Source organism: Cydia fagiglandana, chromosome 21 (assembly GCF_963556715.1).
Source record: "Cydia fagiglandana chromosome 21, ilCydFagi1.1, whole genome shotgun sequence".
Lineage (NCBI taxonomy): Eukaryota > Metazoa > Arthropoda > Insecta > Lepidoptera > Tortricidae > Cydia > Cydia fagiglandana.
This window is the reverse complement of record NC_085952.1, coordinates 13409602-13421964: the sequence shown is the minus strand read 5'-3', so window position 1 is coordinate 13421964 and position 12363 is coordinate 13409602. Positions and strand designations below refer to the sequence as shown.

The window sequence follows — 12363 nt, the reverse complement described above, 5'->3', positions numbered from 1 at the left end:
ACTAGATCCATTCTAGATACGTTATAGTTTAGATATCAACTAGTTCTCTTTTGCAGCACAATTCGGGCAACCAATGTCACTTTTTACGTTAGATAGAGTAAGATATCTATTAGATGTGAATTGGATCTCTAAGTCATATCCTGTGGAAATCGTTCAAGAGTATCTCCAGAATCGCGCAAATGTCAAATTTGACAGGTTAGATCTTAAACATATCGCTATCGTATCTTGGTGATGTCTAAAAGATATCTAATAGATGTGTATTTCAAAATACGAATCGGGCCCGAGAAACAATATGGTTTAGATGTGTCAGTGTCAAAAGTGACGTTTTTGTTTGAAGAAACTTCACATTTGACACTGACATACCTAATCCTTATTATCGTTTCTAGATCTGTTAATTGACGTATCTTATTGCTCCTCTACACGATGGGCCAACGCGGCCACTCCAAGGGACGCAGCCATGCGGTAGAATGAGATAGCAATATCACTTGCTCCGTCTAACGCCTAAATGCGTCCCTTGGAGTGGCCGGCGTTGGCCCATCGTGTAGAGGAGCCATTAAAGGTTGAATCGGGTCGTTGGTTAAATGTGTTTAACAAAGGTCTGAAATGTGCAAATCAAAAGCACGATCGAAATCGGAAAGATGTCAAATGCTGTTGGAAGAACTGTGCCCCTCCCTAGTGTAAATTTTATTCGATCGATTTGGTCAAGTTGTGTTCTAGTGTATGGGGAATACAAACAAATTATAGCCAGCATTCAATGAATGTAGTATGATACCTTTGGGTATGGTGCTTTACGCACACTAGTGTCTCATCCCCCCCCCCTTTTAGCATGAAATATGTCCCGGTTGACGTTTTTAGGGTTCCGTACCTCAAAAGGAAAAAACGGAACCCTTATAGGATCACTCGTGCGTCTGTCTGTCCGTCCGTCTGTCACAGCCAATTTGCTCCGAAACTACTGGACCAATTAAGTTGAAATTTGGTACACATATGTAAGTCTGTGACCCAAAGACGAATATGTAACGTCAACAAATGAATTTTAAACATAAGGGCTACTTTTGGGGGGTAAAAGATAAAATTTAAAAACAAAGTTTTGCAAACTATATCGTGTTACATATCAAACGAAAGAGCTCATTGTGAGAATCTCAAATATATTTTTTTTATCAATTTGCGATAAAAAGTTTAGAAGTTATTCAAGAAAATAGACAAAAAATGACCATTCCCCCCCCTCTATCTCCGAAACTACAGAGTCTAAAATTCTGAAAAAAATACAAAAAATAGTCCTTTATCTAAAGATGACAGGAAAACCCATTAGAAATCTACAGTCAAGCGTGAGTCGGATTTAAGAACAAAAATGCGGTTTAGGTTTTTTAGGGACACAGCTGCAATGGTTTAAGTGAAAAGTGATGTAGACAGTTATTGCGAAGGCCCTAGGCCGATATCCGCATAAGGCCGAAGGCTCGAAGCGTCCCGAAGAGGCGTGCCATTCCGACTCACGCTTGAAGCTAATTTCAAGCGTGAGTCGGAATGACGACAAAAAATGCGACTATAGTTAGACCGTAAAAAGTCTGCAGCGATTTTGATAGCCCACGCAGTGCAAGTGTAATATTAAAAGTCAAACTTCTATGAAATTCTGACGTATTAATAACACTTACACTGCGTGGGCTATCAAATCCGCTGCAGACTTTTATTGGTGTGACTATAGTATGACACGCAATTTTACAGTGCATTGGTGTTAGCTGTAATACTGTAAAATTTAATTTCAATAAATATCAATATCAATATCAATATCAATATAGGCTGTATCTGGCACACAGCCGCATTGGTACAAGCGTAGTACTGATTGATTAGGTTACTATTGTTACGTGTTTTAAAAAGCACTATACAGGGTGGCCAAAAAATTAACTAAGTGTAACCCCGAAATTGCGAGGAAAGATTTGGCTGTTTCATACATTTTCGCTGGTCCGTTTTCAATGGGAGGATACATTTTTTTTCGCGATTTCGGGGTTGGTCCCATAGTAAAAGTTGTAAAGCTCAGTATAATCCGAAAACCCCCCCGGCTACGGGAATGCACTTATTTTTTGGCCATCCTGTAGGTATTATCTCTCTTCGGCCTTCGATTTTAAAACACTTGCGGAAGTTGTAGAAAGCGCGACCCGTCGGAGGCTCCGAGCTATCAGCCCTAGGCGGAGCTCGGTCTTCACCTTCAGTCTTCGCGTTTGGACACTTGTACTACCTACTGTTCGGCATTTAATCTTCCTATCTAAGCTACTTTGCATAGTTGCAGAGATATAAGCCACCACGCCAGAAAGCTTCATGTTACATCTGGTTTTTGATTGACCCATTCGGGTTTTTCAAGACTCACGTCACGTTTCATGTACAAAAAAAAATTGTTGAAAATTGTGTGATGTACGGAACCCTAAAAACGCGAGTCTGAACTCGCACTTGAACAGTTTTTATTTTTTATTATTTGAAATGGAAAGTGTAAATAGAAATATACACTAGGGGCCCTCTTGATAAAGAAGCAGGCATAGGCCATAGGGGCCCAAAGTTACGAGTTTGAAAGAAAATTACACATTTTTCTTTAATTTAACAACCAAATAGTTTTTCCTACTGATATTCATTTATACGACCAGCTACTTGTCGCAAACGTAGGTCCGGACTAACGAAGGAAATGATTGCTCGCAGCCATAACAGCCTTTGAGATAAGCCTTCAGAAAAATCTTTTGCTCATTATAATAAAAATACGAATGAAAAAATCGGTTCGAGATTAAAACACGGTCTGATGTTATTATAATAATTATTTGCGATACAAGTGCGAAAATTAGGAAATTCGCCACGAGTTGCGAATTACCTATTCGCACGTGTATCGTACCTACAACGTTTTACTGTACATATGGCCCTTTTAAGAGCCAACAGGAGTGATCATTTCTCCATACAAACGTACTCGACTGTTTCCTCCGTGGGTTTTGATGCTAGTAGAGCAATGATTTTTTCAACACAGATTAATATTGTCAATATCTGTGTCTGACCGTTTTGCTTTTCTTGATATTTTTGATTGGCATTGGCCAAAATGACCTAATTGACTATGCCGCAATGAGAGGCGTAGTATTCAAAACTGATATCAATTAGCCATAAAAGCAAAACGGTCCGACACAGATAATTTCATAATCATTTAGATTTTCAAGTTTGGTTAGGATTGGTTAAGTTTTGGAGGAGGAAACAGTCGAGTAAGAAACCTCAATGTTTGAGATTTTTACGCGGGATTTTTCACCTTGTCCTTATCGCACTAGTTTTAGGAGCCGCTTCCGTTAGCGAGACGGGTATATTTACCTAAAATATTTAAAACTCAGCTCCTGTTTCGTTTTAATTTTCGACGTAGTTACGTACTGTGCTTACTATAGCACCGTGTCGTATATATCACCAGATTTACTGTGAAATATATTATGTACGGAACATTATAGTTCCAAAATTACATTCTGTCGAGTTTTCAAATCCGCTTCGTTTGAATCCCGGATTGTTTAAAAACTAAATGCATTAAAATGTCGGCAATTTTCATTGATCACATCTTACAAGATCATGCATATAAAACACACAGCATAGTCTATCACAGTGTAGGTAAATTATTGTCAAGGAGAAGAAGGCAATTGCTGGCTTAGAATTTATTATATAGGATTTCGTTTAGTTGTACCACTGTATACTTATATATTGTATAAAAAAATAATAAACTATAAGTTTTATAGGGACGAGAATATTGGACTTTTCATTTATAATCAAATTGAGTAGGTATTTTTTTTTTAATTTAGAATTGAGTTTTGAATGTTTTACGGTAAGTTTCACTAGACTTAGGTATATAGACTTATACTTACTTATATAAATTTTCATGCGGTTTCCAAATGCCAATAGAGCTATTCTTGAGGAAGGTTAAGGTGTAGGTATATTTTTTTTATCACAATACTCTGTCTTGTGATATGCAATCTAGAGCAGTTGAATAATGCTAGCATACACGGTTTTGTACCAAACTTTTTAGAACTTTTTAGAATCGTTTTATTCAAGCGCTCCACAAAGTGTTCGTCCAGTTTTTGACAATTAATGAAATTGAGAATGATACCTACCTACCTTATTAACGCGGATTTTGAGAATGATGAGTGTCGCTCTCTTAATATGGACACTGTCACAGAATACAGTACCTAGGTACAGAAGACTCACTCTCTAACAAAACGCGTCTGTTACTATCAGGACAGATATGGCCGCTAGGTGGCGACAGCGCCACGAGCGGCTTATGGCTAGCCACCAATTGGTGTCATGTGGAACGGATGTACTTTTAGCTAACTGTAGCAAAGCGACGAAATCGCAGAGTGAGCCACGCTTGACGCTGTTTAAACCATCATCTTATTGATGTTACAGACCAATGAGGTTGAGGATGATACCTAATTTTCATTTTTTTTACTCCTTCTCCTACCTAGTTACTTACGAAAGAGCTTGAGTCCTTACGTAATCCAATTTTTATACAAAAATGGCACACTAGCATTCAAAAGTGCATGGACATGTTTCAACCGTAATATTAAGGCATTACGGTCGACATCTATATGCACTTTTGAACGCCATTGTACCTACTTAAAATGAAAATTTTGCTTCCAATGCTAAACTATGACATTTTAATCATTCTCATTTTAAAGAAACCACGGCATATTCTTTAACAAAAATAGTACAAGACAAGACAAGACAAATTATTTATTTGGAAACATAGGTAACAGTGTTGTACCTACAATTTATATTCGGAAAATCCTCAAGACTGTCAGATAGAATCAGAATGCCGTCGGCATCTTAAAGCCAAGTTCTTACTGAAATAACTCGTCAAAGTCGCTTTGATCCGCCTTAACCCAGTTATTCTTTTGTTTGTAGACAAATTATTTAATGTTGTACCTAAACAATTTTGGAGAGTAGATAAAGGGGCCCACTGATTAACAGTCCGCCGGACGGTATCGGCCTGTCAGTTGTTCGGAACTGTCAAAATTTTGTTCTAACTGACAGGCCTATTAATCAGTCAATCGGCGGACTATTAATCAGTGGGCCCCTTAAGGCATGACAGACACTTAAACTTGTGGTGTACACGCGGATAAATTAGAAATTCCAGGACTTGGTCATTAACAGAAGCCCAAAAGTCCCGACTCAAGATTTGCCAGCGAGCAATGGAGCGCAGTATACTCGGAGTCCGTAGAATTGATCGGGTAAGGAATACAGAGCTGCGCTCCAAAACTGGAATCGCAGATGTGGGTGTGAAGGCCGCCAAGCTCAAGTGGGATCGGGCGGGACATATCTGTCGGATGCAGCCGGACAGATGGGCCAAAATAGCGACCGAATGGGCACCACAGATCACCCGAGGCAGAGGCAGACCAAAAATGAGATGGCGGAACGACCTGGACTGAGCATGCACAAAGCCGTGACGAGTGGCGAAAGACAGGGGATGCCTTTGCCCAGCAGTGGGACACAATATAGGCTACAAAAAAAAAAATTAAAAGCATTTTTAATCGACCTCGTGAAAAAGGAGTCGTGTAGGTACAAACGGCAACATACTTAACTGTGTGGACCTTATTACAAAAGACATAAGTTACACAGGACAGTTAACAATGTGGGCGATGGTGCAATCGCGACCCCGAGGATCGAAATTCTCAAAATGCATATGTACCTACTGAGGATGATCTACAGGGGCCCGTTTCTCAAAAGCTTGTAACTTGTAATACAAGCGGATGTCACTTTTTGTTAGAAAGGGACGTCCACTTGTATTCCAAGTTACAAGCTTTTGAGAAACGGGCCCCAGGAGTCAGGGAGAAGCAAAAACGTACAGAATGGAGTCAAAGTTATTTTTTTTTATAAATAATTGACATACGCACGTATAGTGCTAGTTACTGTACTAAGGCTAGGGTAATAATGTAGTTATAGTTGTGTGACTACTCAAAACGCAACTCAAAATATGTGATAAAAATTTCATCATCATCTCAGCCATAAGACGTCCACTGCTGAACATAGGCCTCCCCCTTGGACCCTTGGAACCTTGCCGGTTGGAAGCGACCCGCATCCAGCGTCTTCCGGCGACCTTAACAAGGTCGTCTGTCCATCTTGTGGGTGGACGTCCTACGCTGCGCTTGATAGTGGTCTCCACTCGCTCACTGACAAAAAAAAAAACTGATAAAAATTTACCATATTTTTTTAGAAGTGTAACATTGAAGTAATGATTTATTAACAACCATTTTTACAACAAAATAAATACCTACACTACGAAAACTTATAAATAAAAAAATTGCCCTAAGGGTAACATTCCATTTCCAACGACAGCTGCACTACTGTCAATTTTACTATGGAAATTGACAATGACAGCGACGCGTTCAGTACCGGTAGTGCAGCTGCGGTTAGAAATGGAATGTTACCATAAGTCGTGGTTCGTGGTCCGTAGGTAGGGTGCTCAGAAGGCTGGCCGCATTGCCCCGCTGGATGGCAATGCTTATCCTTTGGGCAAAATTTTATACTTTGATTTGTTCCACAATTTGTACAGATTCTGATACATTTCCATTACTCTGAACGGTTTAATGATTTTTGCCATAAAAGGTTCCAACATTTGAATACATGTTCAATTTATGTTATCGTAATTATGTTTTTTAATTAAAAGTCGTAACTTGTATTTGTAAGCACATAAGCAAAAATATCCGACAGATATAAACCGGATAAAGAACATTGCAGATTCAACATTGAACATTAAATAAGTGACGTGAAGTGAAAATTGGTTGAAGAATATTTTGTAACTATTAATTAAAAAGATTAAATCTGATGAGTAAATGAGGAATTTACTTATAATTTATTTTACTTTTCTATGTAAGTATGTGTGTTTAGTATGTAAGTGTTTTCTATGTATTTTCAAACCTGTAACCAAATAAAGAATTTCGATATATTAATAACCTAACGTAAAACCATTCAAGTACCTACTTATACTTATTCCAATTTTTTTCGACTGTGGTCTAACGAATTAATTATTATTAAGAGGTAAACCAAACTTAATACTAAACTAAATCGATAACCACCTTAAATCTATACTAGACCCTGAGGCACTGTAGGATGGATTAATCCTAAGGATTCTTGCGATGGTGGCATTTCCTCGTTGTATCGCAATGCTGATACGTTGTGCGAGGAAAAATCCGCCATACAAAACGATTATTAAACGAAGTGTTGTTACTAACTAGAAGTGTGTTTAACAGTATGCCGGGTACAGGGAGGCAGCAAAAAATCATCGAAGCCTTGCGGGCTAGCCCAACCACACAAGAGAATAGCTAACACGCCTGACTCTAAGGTACCTATATAAATAGAGAAACCACATCAAATCACCACCATATCAAATCGTACGTAGATGGCAAACGCAAACAACGTACCTAAAGGGGCCCACTGATTAATAGTCCGCCGGACGGTATCGGCCTGTCAGTTGTTCGAAACTGTCAAAATTTTGCTCTAACTGACAGGCCGATACCGTCCGGCGGACTGATAATCAGTGGGCCCCTTATAGAAGAACCGAAGCCCTCTAACGCATATACGCACATACAATGCGTCTAAATATATTTATTATATTTATTTATTATATTTATTTATTATATATATATTTTTTTATATAAAAAATGAGTTTGTGGTAAAATGACAAAACACGTCCCCATTCTTTATTCATGTTCTCCAACATATAACGAAACCAGTAATTAATTAAAAATTTTTTTGAAAAAAGTTTTTCATAAAAATTAGAAGGTTTGGTCAATTTTCAGTACTTTGAAGGCCATTTTCTCCTAACAGGTTGAGTTTGGGCAGCTAAAAAAAAATACGTGTCCGTTATTTTAGACTACTCTATAACATATATCAAAATAAATCAAATCTAAGTCGGACAGTTGGGTACCCTTCCTTGTAAGTTCGGCCTGGCCAGCCACATTATCCCATAACAAGCGTAATCCTTATTGCTGGGATCGCCGTCATCATCATTGAAATCGACGAGGAGGACTATAATAATGTATATTATACAGGGTGTTTGGTACATCTTTTGCCAAATTAAAACGGCAGATAGGTTGAGTCATTTGCTATCGTCTCAGGCCTAGAAATTTTTAATTGGGGGCACAAAAAATATTTCACTTCTATGACAGTTTTTCGTAAATTTAAAATTTTTACTTGCGTAGTAGTAAAAAAACATGGTCAGTTTTGTTTTTCTAGGCATGAGAAGATAGCAAATGACTCAAGCTATCTGCCGTTTTAATTTGGCAAACGATGTACCAAACATCCTGTATATAGAGAACTATTTTTAACCCCGATGCAAAAATAGGGATGTCATACAATATTTGACGTCAATGTCTGTCTGTCTGTAGCAACATAACTCTAAGGGATGCACCAATTTTAATGCCTAGTTTTTTGCGTGAAAGCGAATTTCCTTGAGTGATTCTTAGGTAAGTTTGATCGAAATCAATCCAGCAGTTTGAAGAATATCAGCACTTTTCCAAAATGATATACGGTAGCATTATTTTCCATCGTATTTTCACGGAAACGTACGAATGTCTTGCTATTTCAGTGAGTCTGGATACCTACAAAAGTACCGAGGTTGACCGAAGTAGCAGAAAAAATACGTAAGTTTCCGAGAAAAACCGATGGATAACAATTATGCACTACATGATGGGGGTCATCCATTAATTACGTCACACCAATTTCTAGGTTTTTTGACCCCTCCCCCCCTCCTTTTTTTTTTAAAATTATGAATGGGCTTACTCATGGCCACAGACTAGCCGAGGCGTAGACGTGGCCTACGATGGAGCGAGCTCGCCCAGAAGGTGCCTGTTCACTCTTGATTTGAAGGTTGCCGGGTTATAAGAACACGGAAATATAGACGCCGGCAGGGAATTCCATTCCTTGGCAGTTCGCATAAGGAAAGTAGAAGCAAAGCGCTTCGTGCGAATTGGTGGAATATCTACCATGTAAGGATGGAAACCGGCCGTGCGTCTAAAAGTCCGATGGTAGAATGGGGACGGTGGTATAAGCTCGTGTAGCTCTTGGGCACACTCCCCGAAGTGCAGCCTGTAGAATACCGACAGGCTGGCGACTTTCCGCCGATGGGCCAAAGACTGAAGCTTAGCCGTTAGCTTCTTGTCGCCAATCATCCTCCTGGCTCTGCGCTCCACTGAGTCCAAAGCGGCGAGTTGGTATTTAGCTGAGCCATCCCACAGGTGGCTGCAATACTCCATACACGACCGGACTTGAGCTTTGTAAAGTGTTAGAAGCTGTCCAGGTGTGAAGTATCGCACACCTTGTCACACTTGGTCACATTTGGCAAACCCCTCCCCCCCTAGTGTGACGTCACATTTTTTCTACGAAATCGCCAAATCGAATTAAGTAAGTACCTAAGTATTATTAATATTTTATCAAAATATTTTTGACGATATAAATATTAGTAATTTTATAACCCAAAACTGCTGAGGAAAGAAAATTAAACGATTAAAAACTATTTTCGTTTTAAAAACTTGTTATTTAAATGTACAGCGAACTAAATAATTTAAATAAATTTTCGGTTACTGATGAAGTTAAAGTGACGTCACAAAGTTTGTGTCTCCCCCCTCCCCCATGTCACAATATGTCACATTTTCTTGACCCCCTCCCTCCCCCTAAACGTGTGACGTAATTAATGGATGACCCCATGTAAGGCATTTTTGGCATAAAAAATGTTTTTATTTTTGCATTTAGCAAAGGGTTTATTTTTTATTTTTTATTAAATAGTTATTTGAGTAAGCCTCCAGAGCAAGTAGCTCACATCTAAAGTAGGTAAAATTACAGAAAAAAATACAAACATGGCGAAAGTTTATTTTTATGTGTGTCGAAGCATTCGATAAACATAGGTTGTGCTTTGAAAATGGCGGTATTAAAATAAAACAAATATTAAAATAGTTATTATTACTTTTTCTTCCTTCTTCGTTTTTTCTATTGATTCTAAATTTATTCCTCTTTCTTTCTTATTTTTTCACTTTTCTTCTCTCAATCCTGTGTTTATTTTTTTCATTCGTATATTTTTAATTAATTTTCAGTATAATGAATCGGAGCACCATTCATACCGAAAATTCCTCTATTCAGGACCTTTGATGTAAGTGGATACAATACAATACAACACAACACAACACAACATAACACAACACAACACAATACAAATAAGTACTCTTTATTTTGCACACCTCACTATACAGAAAACAATACAAATAATAGAGGAAGAAGAGGAGGAGAAGGGTGGATCAAACACGTTCGGGAATTCTTCATTTCTGTGACAATACGATAAAACGATTTGATTGCATTACTAACGGCCCGATTCGAACAAATGCTTAAAATAAGTACGGTACGATACCGATCTTAGGGTGGTTCAAAAATATTTTTTTTTTAATTTTCTGACGGTGCACCCCCCTTATTTTGTTACACTTATTATGCTGATAAAATTTTGTATGTTGTATGAAAACCAAAAAAAAGCAAGTATTTATTATTCAGAATTTTATTTAAGTGCATATCTGTTTTCACATTATTTGCACATGTGATTTATAAGTTTTTAAGTAGAAAACAATTGTTATTTATATTTTTTATAATTTTTCAAAAGTAAGTTTTTTAGAATTTTGCGAAAATAATCATAAAACATGGAAATAAAAATGGTTTTTTACATAATAAATTTTAAATCACACTATAATATTTTAAACTTTCGCGTTTTGAATACATATTAACTCACATTATAGACGGGTCTAACGCGAATTATATTCAATTACCTTTATTTACCGACGTTAACCCTGTGTCGAAACGTCGGTAAATAAAGGTAATTGAATATAATTCGCGTTAGACCCGTCTATAATGTGAGTTAAATCACACTTTCAAATAATGTGAAAACTACTACTCACATAAAAATAAGAAAATAATAACTTGTAACGCGAATTTTCTTCAAAACATCAATAAGCCAGTCCTCGATTTCGAAGTAAACATAAGCCATATTTTATCTTTCCCGTAGTTTTAAAAATCCAATACCTTGCGTAACTTGTGTTATGTGTTGCCTAGTTTTTTTTTATATAAACAAAACGAATGTGCAAATCAAGATTCATATAAATCTGATAGGTTCCAGTTCCTAGACAACCTTTCCTTGCGCCTCACAAGATGGCATTACTAATACCCAATGTTTTGTTATTATTACCCAATGTTCCTGGAGTTTTAAAATTATGACTTCAAGCACTTCGTAACACTTGTTTTTTAATAAAACATAGCAAATGTATAGATTAGGATTAATGTAATCTTGACAACTCATACATATAAAGTTCACCTATATGCACAGAGATGGCGTTAGAAGGCTTATCATATCTCGTTTCTGAAACCTGTAAAAAATACAGAACATCATTTGTAACATGTTCCTAAAAATATATTGAAAGTATCTAAATAGTTTAACATACGTAAAAACAACGCGCATGTTCGTACAATTTAATTGTTTACCAACTAGTCGCTAGATGTCACTGTACAGTGCGCATACTAATCCTACATGGCAGTGTTAAGATTTTTCCCAGAATAAGGACCCGATGCACGGAATATTGTAAATATGTAAATGTTGAGAATTAGCTGATAGATTTGTACGGCCTGTGTACCCCCTGGGACCTTGACAGACTATCTTATCAGTTATTAGGAGTTTTCCCAGTTCCCCTTGCGCGCACGACAGTAAAGTTGTACGTTTTGGACAGTGTTCGGCCGTAGGACATTCGTTAATTTAGTCAATTGTACAGTCAGCAGCAGAAGTCGCTATACACTCCAGGTGCTCAAAGAGAGGTAAACGTTTAAACTGTCAAAAAGTTGTTGACTGTCATGGTAGCATTTACTTGTGAGCGCTCAACATGTCACAAATATCTTAACAGTCGCTATTCATTAATTTCTACACTTACAACAAATCATTGATACCTTAGCTGTCAAAAAACCATTGGTATCTAAGCGGTCAACGTGTCAAATATATCTGAACAATATGAAAAAATAGACGTTTAAAGCATACATGTATGGTTGGATATTGAATGAATAATAGCTATGCTAATTTCAGGTAAAGCGTTTTGACAATCATCGAAAGCAGTACAGTCTTGTCATCACATACATCTATCTCATGTTTTGCCCTTCAACCATTGACAGAGGCCTGTCAGTCAGCTTACTGAAAACTATTTCTTTTATTGAATAGAATAATCATCAAAACGAATGAGTGACACATAGCGAAAGCTAACTGAAGCCGAATTTAGAGCCAAATGTCATGGCACGTTGTGGTCTTGTGACTAAGGCGTTTGCTGTTCAAAGCAGAGACCGCGGGTTCAAATC

At 37.5% G+C, this 12363-nt stretch overlaps 1 long non-coding RNA gene across 1 annotated transcript; it reads left to right on the top strand.

Moving 5' to 3' along the window:
* Positions 1–6795: 6795 nt before the first annotated feature.
* LOC134675120 (uncharacterized) lies at positions 6796–10225 on the top strand. Its single transcript, XR_010099699.1, has 3 exons — positions 6796–6864; positions 7245–7336; positions 10083–10225. It is a non-coding gene; the product is annotated as an uncharacterized LOC134675120 (long non-coding RNA).
* The last annotated feature ends 2138 nt before the right edge of the window (positions 10226–12363 follow it).